At 50.3% G+C, this 13,631-nt stretch overlaps 1 protein-coding gene across 5 annotated transcripts in view; it reads right to left on the bottom strand.

The window, feature by feature from the left end:
- Positions 1–12,551, bottom strand: part of MGAT5 (alpha-1,6-mannosylglycoprotein 6-beta-N-acetylglucosaminyltransferase) — a 374,340-nt gene extending 361,789 nt beyond the window's left edge. For 4 of the 5 annotated variants that reach the window (XM_082631526.1, XM_082631528.1, XM_082631529.1 and 1 more), the window contains exon 1: positions 10,920–11,303. The gene's annotated coding sequence lies outside the window, so the exon portion shown is untranslated. Of the gene's footprint in view, positions 1–10,919; positions 11,304–12,532 lie in introns of those variants that run through there. The other variant, XM_082631527.1, reaches the window with a different exon arrangement.
- Between the last annotated feature and the right edge of the window lie 1,080 nt (positions 12,552–13,631).

Raw genomic sequence — 13,631 nt, 5'->3', positions numbered from 1 at the left:
GAAATGATAAATAGTTTGAGAAGAAAAAAACAAGTCTTCTGACTGAAACTGGTAAGAGTTTACAGGACTTTCATGTTTAAAAAACAAGAAAGAAAAAAGGGTAGATATAATGGGCAAGTTCTTAGGCCTAACGTATAATCTTACAAGAATATTTTAAAATATATTAAAATTTGATAAAAGAATATGAATTAGTTACAAGTAGTCCAAAATGATCTTCAAAAGGATGCTAAAACTGCTTCTTATGCTATGCAAATATCTGATCTGAGCTGTGTATCAGTTAGCAATGGCTGCATAACAAAGTTCCCCCAGAACTCTGTGGCTTAAAATAATCATCAACGCTTTCCACAACTCTACAGGTCAGCTGGCTGGTTGGTTCTGATGACCTAGGACAGGCTTAACTAATCTTAGCAAGATATGCTCAGGAGACTTTGAGCAGCCCGAAGTTCAGCTGGGGGCTGGCTAGTCCAGGAGAGCCTCAGCTGACGCAACTTGGCTCATTCCCCTGCATCTCTCAGTCCCTCCCTTAGACTAGCCCGGGCACGCTTTCATGGGGATGGCAGGGATCTGAGCAAGCACGCCTAGCTGTGTAAAAGGTCAATCAGAAACTCGTAGGCTCTGAAACTGTTTATATGGCATCTGCTAACATCCCAGGAGCCAAGGCAGTCACGTGGCCAGTAGTGGGGAAGGGGAGGGATGGGGACTAGTAAGTTACAAGGCAAAGAGTGTGGATACACGGAGGCCATTAATTGGGGCCATTAGTGCAATCAATCTGCCACAGACGTTACTTACTGTTTGTCATCACCTTGGCAGAAGCAGAGAGATTTTACATTATTTTAAGCTTTCCCATTACCATTTCTCATTTTGGTTTTCCATTATCACTTCTAAGGCAGGAAGGCAGAGTGAAAAGAACATAGGCTTTGGAATCAGTGAGATTCAGTTCTGCAGCCTGGCTCTGCCACTTCTGGCTACATGACCCTGGGCAGGTCTCCTTTGCACCTCAGTTTCCTCATCATAAAAATAGGACTACTAGGCTTCCCTGGTGGCGCAGTGGTTGGGAGTCCGCCTGCCGATGCGGGGGACACGGGTTCGTGCCCCAGTCCAGGAGGATCCCGCATGCCGTGGAGCGGCTGGGCCCGTAAGCCATGGCCGCTGAGCCTGCACGTCCGGAGCCTGTGCTCCGCAACGGGAGAGGCCGTGGTGGTGAGAGGCCCGCGTACCGCAAAAAATAAAAATAAAAAATAGGACTACTAACATAACATCAGCCGGAACATGAAAAGTGTGTAGTTCAATGTCTGGCCACCTCAGATCTCAAATCTTAGACACTGTTTGCAAATAGTTAACTTAAATATATTCAAAAAGATGAGGAACAAGGCAATAGGAAAATTTCCTGCGAAGTAAAGTTTCTCGACAGAAAAGTACAGTTCCTTTACATAAAGACTAGAAAACCATTTTTTTACAAAGAGTTTTAGGGACTGTGGCAGCAGAAAAATGGCCCCCAAGTATTTCCCCATTCTAATCCCTGAAGCCTGTGAATACAGGACAGGTGTGATGAAGTTACAGACCTTGAAATGAGATTATCCTGGATTATCTGGGTGGACCAATCTAATCACATAGATCCTTAAAATCAGAGAATCTTTCCCAGCTGTGGTCCCAGCCTGATGGCGGAGGGACACGGAGTCAGCCCAACATTGCTGGTTTTGAAGCTGGAGGAACACGCAGGAGCCTGTGAATGTGGGTAGCCACCAGAAGATAAAGGGGCAAGGCAAAGGATTCTCCCCTAAAGCTTCCAGAAGGAATGGACAACTTGATTTTAGCCAGTAAGACCCGTGTTGGACCTCTGACCTACAACATAACATAATAAGACAGTAAGTATGTGTTGCTTTAAGCCACCCAGTCTGCTGTTATTTGTTAAAGCAGTAACAGAAAGATGATGTAACTTGTCATCTTTATACAAAGGCTGACAACGAGGAAATAGAAAAGTCTCCCTTGAAGCCACTGAACCAGGAGGAAGAAACTATGGAACCTGGAGAACACTAACCAGGCATGGCAGCAGAATCGGAAAGCTGTATCTGATTCTGGTTATAAGGGCAATAAAAGAAAAGGCAGTATGACCGAATAAGCAACTCATTATCGAGGAAAACACTTTATTGCAGGCTACAGGGAAATACAATAAAATCATTATTTATCCATACAATCTCCAAGGATCCCCTGGCTATAGCTGACAAGCATGTACTAGGGGAAAAGCCATATTTTAAAAATACTTCCACAGAAACTTTCTACAGGTTTCATTTAACTGATGGCTATTCCAGAGATATGCAGCTCCAACTCTGATCACTTCCACTTCTGTTTATGGATAATAGGACAATAAGGTAACAAGCCCTAATGGTGTGTGGACATGAACACACACACACACACACATGCACACAAAGTCTCAATTTGTTGGCCTTCCTGAGCCCACAAATAATGCTCACAGGGGCTTCCCTGGTGGCGCAGTGGTTGAGAGTCCGCCTGCCGATGCAGGGGACACGGGTTCGTGCCCCGGTCTGGGAAGATCCCACATGCCGCGGAGCGGCTGGGCCCGTGAGCCATGGCCGTTGAGCCTGCGCGTCCGGAGCCTGTGCTCCGCAATGGGAGAGGCCACAACAGTGAGAGGCCCACATACCGCAAAAAAATAAAAAATAAAAAATAATGCTCAGAGTGAGGGAGAAAAAAGTGTACAAAAAGTCCACTGATTGATTTGAAAAACAGAACTCCAAACGGGCACAAAGAGGACCCCCAAATTAGGAATACATCTAAGAATATTCTTAAGGACAGATTAAAGAAACTACAGTAGATGAGTGTGCTGGGTTCAGCCCGGAAGTCACACTAGTAGAATCCCACAGATGCAGGAGACACTAAGAGATGCCTCATTTGATGGATGAGAAACCAGAACCACCCAGCGCTGAACTGACCTGCCTGAGGACAGCCCTCTAACTGCGGAGAGGCCCCACCTGCCTGAGCCGCAGCTAACGCATGACGCCACGCTGCCCAGCTGATCACGTGACTCTCGTGTCGGGCCCTGTGCAAGGCTATGCGGCTTCCGATCATACCTACAGAGCTCCAGACTCCTTGCTGCGAAACCCCTGGAGCCAGATGTAATTTTTTAACCAACCTGGGGGAAAAAAAACTCTCCCTTTCTGGAGCTCCCATCAGAATAGGAAATAAGGAATGGTGAAATATAGAAGAAAGTTGATAACATTTGCCTGTACTAAATTATGTACCTTGAAAGATTACCCACATAATGTCACCTTTAAATCTAGCAAGCACAATAGTTAGGCATCACAGAAGGGGAGGAGGGGGAAATGGACCATTATTAGTCGCTGGAGCTGAGAACTCTGTTAAAGAAGGTAGGCCATCCCGATGGACAAAGGGGCTGGAAGCTATGTTTGCAAGGATCTCACATCAAGTCCCCACTTAGGGCTGCCTCTAACCTTGGTGGTTTTGAAAAATTCTAGGAGATGGGGTAAGGGGAGTATACAAACACAAATACTAAGAAAAGTATGGAAGGAAAACAGAAAGATCATACTTAGCAAGAGGCAAAGACAGTGCTTTCTTAAACAAGATGTGTAAGAGAAAGAACCGGTCATTTAGAAAACTCCTCAGTGGGGCTTCCCTGGTGGCGCAGTGGTTGACAGTCCGCCTGCCGATGCAGGGGACACGGGTTCGTGTCCCGGTCCGGGAAGGGACACGGGTTCGTGTCCCGGTCTGGGAAGATCCCACATGCCGCAGAGCGGCTGGGCCCGTGAGCCATGGCCGCTGAGCCTGCGCGTCCGTAGCCTGTGCTCCGCGGCAGGAGAGGCCACAGCAGTGAGAGGCCCGCGTACCGCAAAAAAAAAAAAGAAAACTCCTCAGTGGAATAAACACTAGTAAATAAAAAAATCAGACTTGAGGGCTTCCCTGGTGGCGCAGTGGTTGAGAGTCCCCCTGCCGATGCAGGAGACGCGGGTTCGTGCCCCGGTCTGGGAAGATCCCACATGCTGCGGAGCGGCTGGGCCCGTGAGCCATGGCCACTGAGCCTGCGCGTCCGGAGCCTGTGCTCCGCAACGGAAGAGGCCACAACAGAGAGAGGCCCGCATACCGCAAAAAAAAAAAAAAAAAAAAAAAATCAGAGTTGAAAATAACAGACGGTCCCAAAAAAAAGCAGCTGCAAAGAGACTGATATCAAAGTCTCTATTCTTTCAACATAGTTGTTTCAAAGGGAAGCAGCGATGAAGGTATATAAACAGAATTTGGTCCAGCTTGTGGCAGTGCAAATTCTTAGCCACTTTCCCCCGGGCACTGTGCCACAGAACCACAGAACTCTGTGAGCCTGGTCATCTTCTGCTCTTTGAATCTCAATTTCCCAAGGGGGGGGGGGAAAGCTTCACTAGGGGAAGCTGGCTAAGCCGGTTATTTCTAGGCTGAGAAGGACGGACCGTGGCCTCTTATTTCTTAACATACAAAAACACACATCCCAAAAGATAGTGATCATAAAGGGCTGGTTCTTCTTAGGTAAGCATTTCACCTGTCTACTAAAGATTCTGCCAGCAAAGGCAAAAAACAACTTGAGTATTTCCTCAATCTTTTTTTATTCAACAAGGGAATTTTACTTCTTTATTCTACACTTCCTTTGCCTCATGTGTAAGATTATACAACTTTAGGACTGAACAGAACGTTGGAGCTCGTTCAATCCCCTCCTACTTTCCAACATAAGAACTGAAGCCCAAAGTGGTCATATGGGCTGAATTAATGTGTTCTTCATTTACATACTGCTTTATAACTGAACTTAACTCTTCTGTGTGGGCCCTGCCCAGGCCTAGACTTTAAACTTTTGAGCAGCTAGGGACTATGTATTAACCAGAAATGTTCAGAATCAGGAACAGGTGAGAGCAGTGTCATGTCTGATGAAGCCCAGTCATATGTAAGGAATAAAATGAAAGGAAATGGTGCTTGTTGGCACGCTGAATGGGAAAATTCCATGAAGCACGAAAATCCTGGTGGTCGGAGGAATATTTTGCAGGGCCTTAGCTCTCTTTCTAGGATCCCACAGACACTAAGGGAATGTCTTCCCAGGCCCTTCCTTGGAAATGTTGAGAAATAGCCCTGACTCCTCTGCCAGGTTACCCCCGGCCCACCCCATGCTCCTAAAGGGTGGAAATCAACACTGAGAGGGGCCAGGAGCTGTAAGACACAGCTGCAGAGACAGACACAGAGAGACAGAGAGAGAGAGAGAAAAATGAATATTTCAGAGTGAAATGTAAAATCCATCCCAGGCCAAATTCCTAAGATGTCAAACTTAAAAGGTGACATGAGCAAGGGAGCACCTCATGTAAAGGCACGTAAGTTGCTTACATCCTCCCATTTGGGGCTGGAGAAAGGAGTGGGGCACACCCACCTGTTCCCCACCAGATTGCAGGGTGAGGCTGGGTGTGAGCACACAGGGTTCTGGGAGTGGGTGGGACAGACGTCAAATGACCATCACATTCTCTTCCCGGGTCATTTCTCTAAACAAGGCAGGCACACATCTGTTATCAGCTGTTGTCACTGTCCCTGAGGGACCAAGGCCCAGCTTGGCCACTGCTGTCAGCCAGGGGGACTTCGAGCAAGTCCTTCTACCTCCCTGCACCTCCAGGACCGCAGCTAAAAATAGAAAGGACGCAGGGAGATCTCCCTGAGGTCCCTTCCAACCCCTGACTGCCTAAGACTCCTCTTGGCTTTGGTTGGAAAGCCGGCGCTGGCCAGTACAGGGTGAACTTGCTAGCCTAAACAACTAAGCACAGTCCAGCTAACACGGGCTCGGGACCTAGACCACCCGGGTTGGAATCCTTACCCTGCCGCATGTGGCTAGCTATGCGTGGCCCTGGCCAGCTTAAACAACCTCCCAATTCCTCAGTCTCTCTACTGTGGAAACTGGGAATAACAATACCATCCACCTCGGCGTTGTAGCGAGGCATAAATGGGATAGGAAAGAAGCCTTTGCAATCAGGTCACCTCTAGAAGATACATTTTTCATCACCATCGCTCCGAGTTTCCTCGCCCACCTGCTCTCGACATTTCTCCACCCAGACACACCATCTCCGCTGATCACCAACATAACACACTCCCATGGGTGGACGGAGACATGAAAGAGATCCAAAACTATCATAGCGAAGCACTGTTCTGTGTGGGATATTAGAAAAAGCATCTCACCAGCATGCCAGGCCTTAGAAGCGGCTGTGCCGAGAATGCAGCCCTAAGGAGTGGCACTTAAGCAGGAGTCGGTGGGCAGAGCTTAGGCAGGAGTCAGTGGGAGGTACCCATGCTGTCAGGGGCCATCGCCCCCAAATCACAGAGGGTGTAAATCAGTGAGGCTGTTATTCTTCTACCGATAATGCTGAAATGCTGACATTTTTGAAAAAGTAAATCAGTTGCAAACACCGGTACTTAACTCTTAAGGTAACAAAGTACTTGCATACACCTAGCTCCTGAGTTCATAAGCAACAGGGTGGAGAAATACTCCCTAGCCATCCTAGGTAACCGCCCCAGCTGGGGCCAAGGTCCAGCAGGTGTTAACTGTTGGGGGTGCCCATTTACAGGGGGAACTGCACCCTGCCCCCGCAAGCCCAGCCCAGATAGCTCATCCCTCTTGCTCGTCCAGATCTGTGAGGCTGGACTAAGGGCCCGGATAAGAAGCACCCTGTTCTCTTTCCAGAAGGTTAGGTGTTCAGACAAGAAAGCTGTGGGATTTTGAAGAAATAAAGTGATTCCTCCAACCTTTCCCGTGCACACATACAGCTTTCCAGATATGACAAAGTCGGGGAAGGAGGCACTTCGTTGTGGAAATGAAAAAACAAACACATAAATACAACAGTCCAAGTGGGCAAACAGAGATGGAGTCCCAACTCTTCCAGCTGAGAACGTGGTTACAGTACTAAGGCTCCTGGGACCCATTTTGGCAGCTTTCCAAGAGCTATTAATTTGCCTTAATATACTGAAAGAGAAGGTGAGATGAATTAAAAGTGAGACGGTAATTTTGAAGGAGGATGTACGTCTTCATACCCAGCACCAGCGCCCACCATGGCTCAAGGTGGCTGCCTGATAAACACCCCGTGAGAACCCACAGCTTGCACTGAGGTCACAACTATGCTTGGACTTTTCGTGTTGATCCAGGATGTGACATAGTATGGGGACATGGCTTAGATTAGCAACTTTAAGAAGAGGGGGTTAGGGAGATCTTGACTCAATTTCAAACAGGAATTCAAAAGTTTAGCCATTTATTCAATATCCTGGGATAAACCATAACAGAAAAGAATATAAAAAAGGAATGTCTATATGTGTATAACTGAGTCACTTTGCTGTACAGCAGAGATTGACACAACCTTGTAAATCAACTACACTTCAATTTTAAAAAAAAATGTTTTTTAAGTGAAGTCATCTTCTGGCTATTAAGAGTGACTCTATACTTCAAAGCAATTATGAACTTTAAAGGCAGCCTAGTAAAACGTGCCCTGGCAAGTACCAAATTTATTTCTGACCCAAACCTCTCCACTGTCACCCACCTGGCAATCTCCCCCAAATATAAAGGTATTACCTCTCTTTTTTTTAAAGTACATAGATTCTGGGGTTTTTTTGTTTTTTTGTTTTTTTGTTTTTTTGTTTTTTTTGCTGGATTTTAGTTCCCCGACCAGGGATCAAACCCGCACCCTCAGGGTGAGAGCGCACAGTCCTAACCACTGGACAGCCAGGGAATTCCCTAAAGTACCTAGATTCTGAAACACACACACCTTCCTTCAGCCAAAACTATGTTACTTTTGGCTGACACCTGGTGTCACCTGACACCGAGACCCTCCCCCAAACTTTGCCATCCCCCATAACAAACCCCCAGAGATAACGCTCCTGACAGCACGGGCTTTCCGGAGAGCTACTGTGACAACATCGGCACAGAACGCCACCTCCAACCACCACGCCACCCTCTTACAGCCCATAAGCCAAGACACACAGAGAGGACGGAGTAAGAGTCCTCACTGCTCTTCAGGCCTCCAGGGAAGGAGCACAGCAACTACCCGCCTGGAGGACCAGAGTGCTAAAGGACAGGAACTTTCCAACCCAAGCAAGACTTGGGGTGGGAAAACAGCTCTGGGCAGTTTTCCAGACATCTCTGCAGGGGACACTGGTCACTGTCTGTCCCCCCCTCCCAAAATCAACCTGAGAGTGACTCTGCAGTGACTTAGATCCCGAACCACATGGAACATTAGGAAAAGTCATGTCAAATATCAGAGTGACATCTAGAATGATCGCGAGAAGGCTCACTTCTCAGTGGAGGAACCAAAGGCGTCCCCCCCTCGGCTAGGATCACAGGGGGACTCTGCTGTTGCAATGCTTTTGGAGGCCAGCTGGGCAGAAGGCTGGCTGGTTATTTTTAAACTGAGAAAACTGAATGGGAAGGTAGCAAATTTGAATTCTGGTGATCTCCTGAGGCCCCTTCCAGCTCCAAGATGCTACCAAAGAACACTGCATATGCACATACATATGCACATGCTTCTTTATAAAAACGTATATACGGATGTGTGAATATATATAAATGAGTACTATATTCACACTTCCAAACACAAAGCACTTGAAATGCGCACTGCTGAGGCGATTCAGAGGCCCACGAGGCTGGAACACAGATGCAACTGGCAGATCTGAGCAGAGCCACCAGCCCTCCTGCCACTACAGTCGCCTTAAAACCAACCTGCAGCTGCTTGAGTAGGTGTGAACCCTGCCAAGCCCCAAACCAGGACTGCAGACTCCTTTCTTCCAGTGACTCTAGTCACAAGTGTCCCAAACTCAGGAAGGTAGGCTGGAACAAAGAAGGGGAAGATAAGAAAAGCCCAAATCTCTGTCCAGGCACCCGGCTCTGCCAGCGCCAGGGATCGGAGCAGACCAGCATCCTTCTCCTCTTCCCCCGTCCCTCCAAGAGGCAAAAAGGTCACCCTCTTCCCCCGCTGCCATCACCTCCTTGCTCAGGGCCTCTCCTCTTCAAGTTGACTGCACGGACATCAAGTTGGTAACTGGAGAAACTAAAAAGGCCTCTAGAAAGGAGAGCTTTGCTCTAATCCTAACCAAGCCAAACAAATTTGAGGGAGCCTATCTCAGCCCTGAACCATAACAGCAAAAAGAATCTGTGGTTGGGGGTGGGGGGGAAGGTGGTACGAAAATTTATTTATTAAGAAAGATCTGTGATGGTGTGCCCATCATGAGAAACAGTTTGGTGATTGGTGATTTTCTCCAATCAAAGACAAGGAAGTTCTGGTCCTGAGTCAAGGCTCAGGATGTGGGTAGCTAAACTGGGGAGGGGTTGGGGGTAGGTGGGCTGTAGGGGGTGTGTCTCTCGGAGTAAAAACCCACCAAGTCCCTCAGGTCCTGACAATGAACGAGGGCGGGGCGCACCAGCTTCCCACTTGCCTCTCTAGAGAATGAGATCCTGCCTCTAACACTTGGATCTGAGTTGTTTACAGGTGCAGTGCTGTCATGCCACGGAACCCCGCACAAACCTCAGCTTTCCCCTCCTCAACTTCACAGCCCCAGAAGTGCCCAGCCTTCCCTAACTGTGCCGCCAGAGCCGGGTGCAGACAGCGGCGTCCGCCCTGGGCCGGGCCTGGCAGTCAGTGTCAGGAGTACCGGGCCACAGACCTCGACTCCGGCATGCCTGAAAACCTTATGCGTCTCCAGGTTACCGCAGCCCCCAAGCGCCCAGCACCCCGTTGGCGCTCCAAACGCGGCCGGGCAATGCAAGCGCCACCTCTTCCCTCTTCCGCGCGGCAGCTACGAAACCACGGCATTGTGTGTGACAGCGAGTGTGTGCGCGAACGTCCCCGGGCTCACACACCCCCTTCCACCCGGTCTGCTCACGGCGCCCGGTCTGTGCGCGCGGCGAGCGCATCGCGAGCCGGTGCCCCCATCAAGAGGCCTCACCGGCAGGCCTCTGGCCACCCGGCCTCGGACCTGACCTCGAGAAGCTGGGGGTAACGTCCACGCCCCCATTCTCGGCCGCGGGGGCGACCGGCGAGAGCAGCGCTGGGAGCCCAGCAAAGGCGAGGCAAGGGCCGAGGGGACGCGAAAGGGCGACTGGCGGGCGCCGCGCCCCCAAGTTTGCCAGCCGCGGGCCGGGAGGGGGCCAGGAGGGGGCCGGGGCGGCTCGCGACTCGGCAGGAAGTTCCCAGGGCTGCACTGAGCATGCTCTCGGGGATTATGTGCGCGGGTGTGGGCTCTGCGCTCCCCGCAGCCTCTCCGGCCAGGCAGCCTCCGGAGCGCGCCGGCGGGATCGTGGGCCCACGGAGGTCCCTTAGGGGTGGGGGGCACCCCCGGGCTTCCCTGGTCCCCAGGACCAGAGCGCCCGCCTGCCGCATCCCCCTTCCCCCGGGGCCGGGAGCCAGCCTCCCTTGTTGTTCCTCCCTACTGGCCGGTGGCTGAGTCCGCCCTGCGCGCCCAGGTCCCGGGGACCCCAGCCCGGCCCACATCCGCAGCGTGACCCCACCAGGGTCCTCCGCGGTCCGAGCGCCCCTCTACCATCCCTGGCCGCTCGCCTCCAACCCGCGAAACCAAAGCCTCCTCCGGACAGTCCCTTGAAAAGCCCAAACCCCCCACTTCCCAGGGGCCATGGGGGCCTGCAGTCTCCCCTGGGAAGGGGTTGCCCCGGGCAGGCGGGCGCCTCCAGGCACGTCCCCGGCTGCACTCCCGGCTCTCTCAGAGCGGCCGGGGCACCCACGCAGGCGACGGAGGGGCGGCGGGCGGAAGCCCCCAGCCGCGCAGCCCACGGAGCAGACTCTCCCCCCGCCTCCCGCGCCCAGCTCCCCGCGCCCTCCGCGGTCCCCTCTGCGTTCATCTCCCCGTGGAGATGGAAAGCTTCGACGCGATCGCCCCGACCCACTGGCTCTCACCTCCTTGTTGAGCAGCAGCAGCAGCCGGGAGTGCCTGCCAGCTGCCGTCCCCGGGGGGGGGGGCCCAAGGCTCCGCGGGGCACGGGGTCGCGGCACCCCGAGCCTGCGGCGGGGCTACCTGGGCTGGATCGAGCCCGGGGCCGCCGCGGCAGCCGCGGGAGCCGCAGGGCCGCCGCCGAGCGGGCCGCGGCAGGGACGGTCTGCAAACTCTCAGCCCTGGCGGGGCCGCGCGCGGCGCGTCCACACTCGGCCTGGACACTGCAGAGACGCTCCTCGGGGGCTCAGCTGACTAGGGAGGGGGTCTGGCTTCAAATTCTTCCTACCCTCCCCTCCCGACCTCTCCAACTTCTCCCCTCTTCTGGGCTCGCAGCTCTCTAAGACAGGGATTCCGGCCGGGGACGTTCGGCAAACTCCCCGCCCTCCCCGCGGAGCGCTCAGCCAATTCGGAACGCCCCAGCCTGTCAGGGGCCGTCTGCAAACTCCCAACCCTGTCGGAGAGGACTTTACCAACCTCTCAATTCCGCAGCCCGAAGGAAGTAAGGGAGACACTTCGCGGCCACAAATAATATTCTAGCAAGGTCAGGGGCAAATGTGCAAATGCTGATGTGACAATGCATCCTCCAGAGAGGTGCAGTCCAGGCCTCTCAGCACCAGGGGCCTTCCAGCAGTTAAGCCCAGTGACGGGAGATTATGGACTCAACCATCTACAGGATGGGCAGCTTGAATCAATGCCCTGAGCCTCAGTTTCCATCTTTGTAGAATGGGCTTTATGAAGCAGTATATGTTTCTGCCACTTGGTTGCTGTGACCTTGAGCAACCCACTTAACCATCTGAATTCAACTTACCTATGAACATAATAAATGGGGCTTCTTGAGGTTATTCTGAAGATGAAATAAAATATATGTAAAGTACTTAGCAATACCTGGCACATAGTAGGCGCTCAACAAATGAATTCCATTTCTCTTTCTCTTTCCCACTCCCGCCCCCGGATTTTATAAACACTCTGGACTGGCTAGCTGAACACTGTACTGTTGTAAATTCAGAAAGAAGTAAAACACATCCCATGCACCACAAAGAACACTGACTGACACCACATATTAAATCCAACCAAGCCCCAGGAGAGAGAATGCTGTACGTTTACAACGCTAAGCATTACAGATCCTTGTTAAGTATAGTATCTGGAATGGAATGAGAGTGACCTGGTGAATTACCTAGGGGTGGAAATTACAAGGTTCATAACCCCATCAAGTTCCAAGCCCTGTAACCAGTCACTACATCAAGTCACTGTATGAAGGTTTATGTTCAAATTTCCCTTACCTTCCCTGCAGAATTTCTCCACCCCCATTTCACTGTCTCCCCTGGGGTCTTCTTTCTTAAACTCAGATCACCCTACTCTGCTGCCCACCCTTCCCAGCAGAGGCGTTTAAAAACTGAAGATCATGGAATTCTTAGACCCGAGAAATGACTTAGTCCAAGTCCTTCACTTTGTAAGCTCTCAGGGCCACCCAGCTGGCTGGGGAGGTCTCCCGTCTCCAGGACCTTAGTACAACACACCCTGTAGCAGCTCTTCCACGGAGTTACTCTAGGCTCTAGGCACATTAGGTCAGTCCTACCTTTAACTTCAAGCTGGAGGCAATGGCTCTAACAATTCCTGACCAGATGAGCTCCAAATTATCAGCCACTTAGATCCTCAGCTGTCAGGAGCTGTCCAGGTAATGATCAAGAACCGCAAGGAAATGTGCACGGACAGGATGATTCCTCTTAATAAGACTTTTAGGTGAAATGCCAGGAATGTTGGGAGGCACGTATTTCCCTCAGTCCCTTGGAAGAAAAACAACATCTCTCTCCCTCTTTGGGCACTGGGAGGGAAATAGAAGAATGGTGACATCTGGTGGCCAGGACTTTCTGTGCTTTGGATATGGATGGTACAGATTCTGATCCTAATAGATTCGCTTCGAAGCCAAGATCCTGCGGGTGGTTAATAATTGTACCACCTGGTTGCCTAGAGATTTCTGAAAGACATCAATCATTTAAACTCTGCGGACCCACTGCTATAGAGGGTATTACAGATCGTTATTATTTCAGGATATTTTTTATACAAAACTGTATGTGTATATAGAGAAATAAAGTATAAGGATGTGATATTCATATGTACACACATCATATATATTTATATAATATATTTGTATTACATAGATTCTATTTATTTGTATGAATAATGTACTTGCAATGCCTTTGAGGGAAATTATACTATCCCAATTGTTTTTCTGACAGAGTTAAGATTGTAAATTATAATAACAATTGCTAAAGGACACTGCTTGTAGGATAGAAGTAAAGATGCTTACTAGGATGGAGTTGTATATTTCATCATGTCCTATCAAGACAGAACCGATTACAAAATTACAGAGGAAGAAAATAACACAGTGGGGTTCCAATAGTGAAAGCCCTGGCAGCTGATGGTCAAGGCCAGGCTTACCTGGTGAACAGTGATTCATTTTCAGCATTTCCATCACTTGTGAACAATAGTGTTAGGTTCAAGGAAGAAAGATGTTTGGGATTAATTCACAAAAATGCAACAGTGTCTGCTGGTGTTACTAAGTGTTCTTCATTTCTTTCCATGTTTGTCCCATGTACCATATTTCAGATAATTGCTCAGTTATAAACTTAGAAAACACAACTCTATCCACACAGCCAAGTCCATTGTTTCTCAGC

The sequence above is a fragment of the Mesoplodon mirus genome, assembly GCF_964341445.2.
Source record: "Mesoplodon mirus genome assembly, chromosome: 8".
Taxonomy (NCBI): domain Eukaryota; kingdom Metazoa; phylum Chordata; class Mammalia; order Artiodactyla; family Ziphiidae; genus Mesoplodon; species Mesoplodon mirus.
This window is presented reverse-complemented; position numbering and strand designations above follow the sequence as displayed.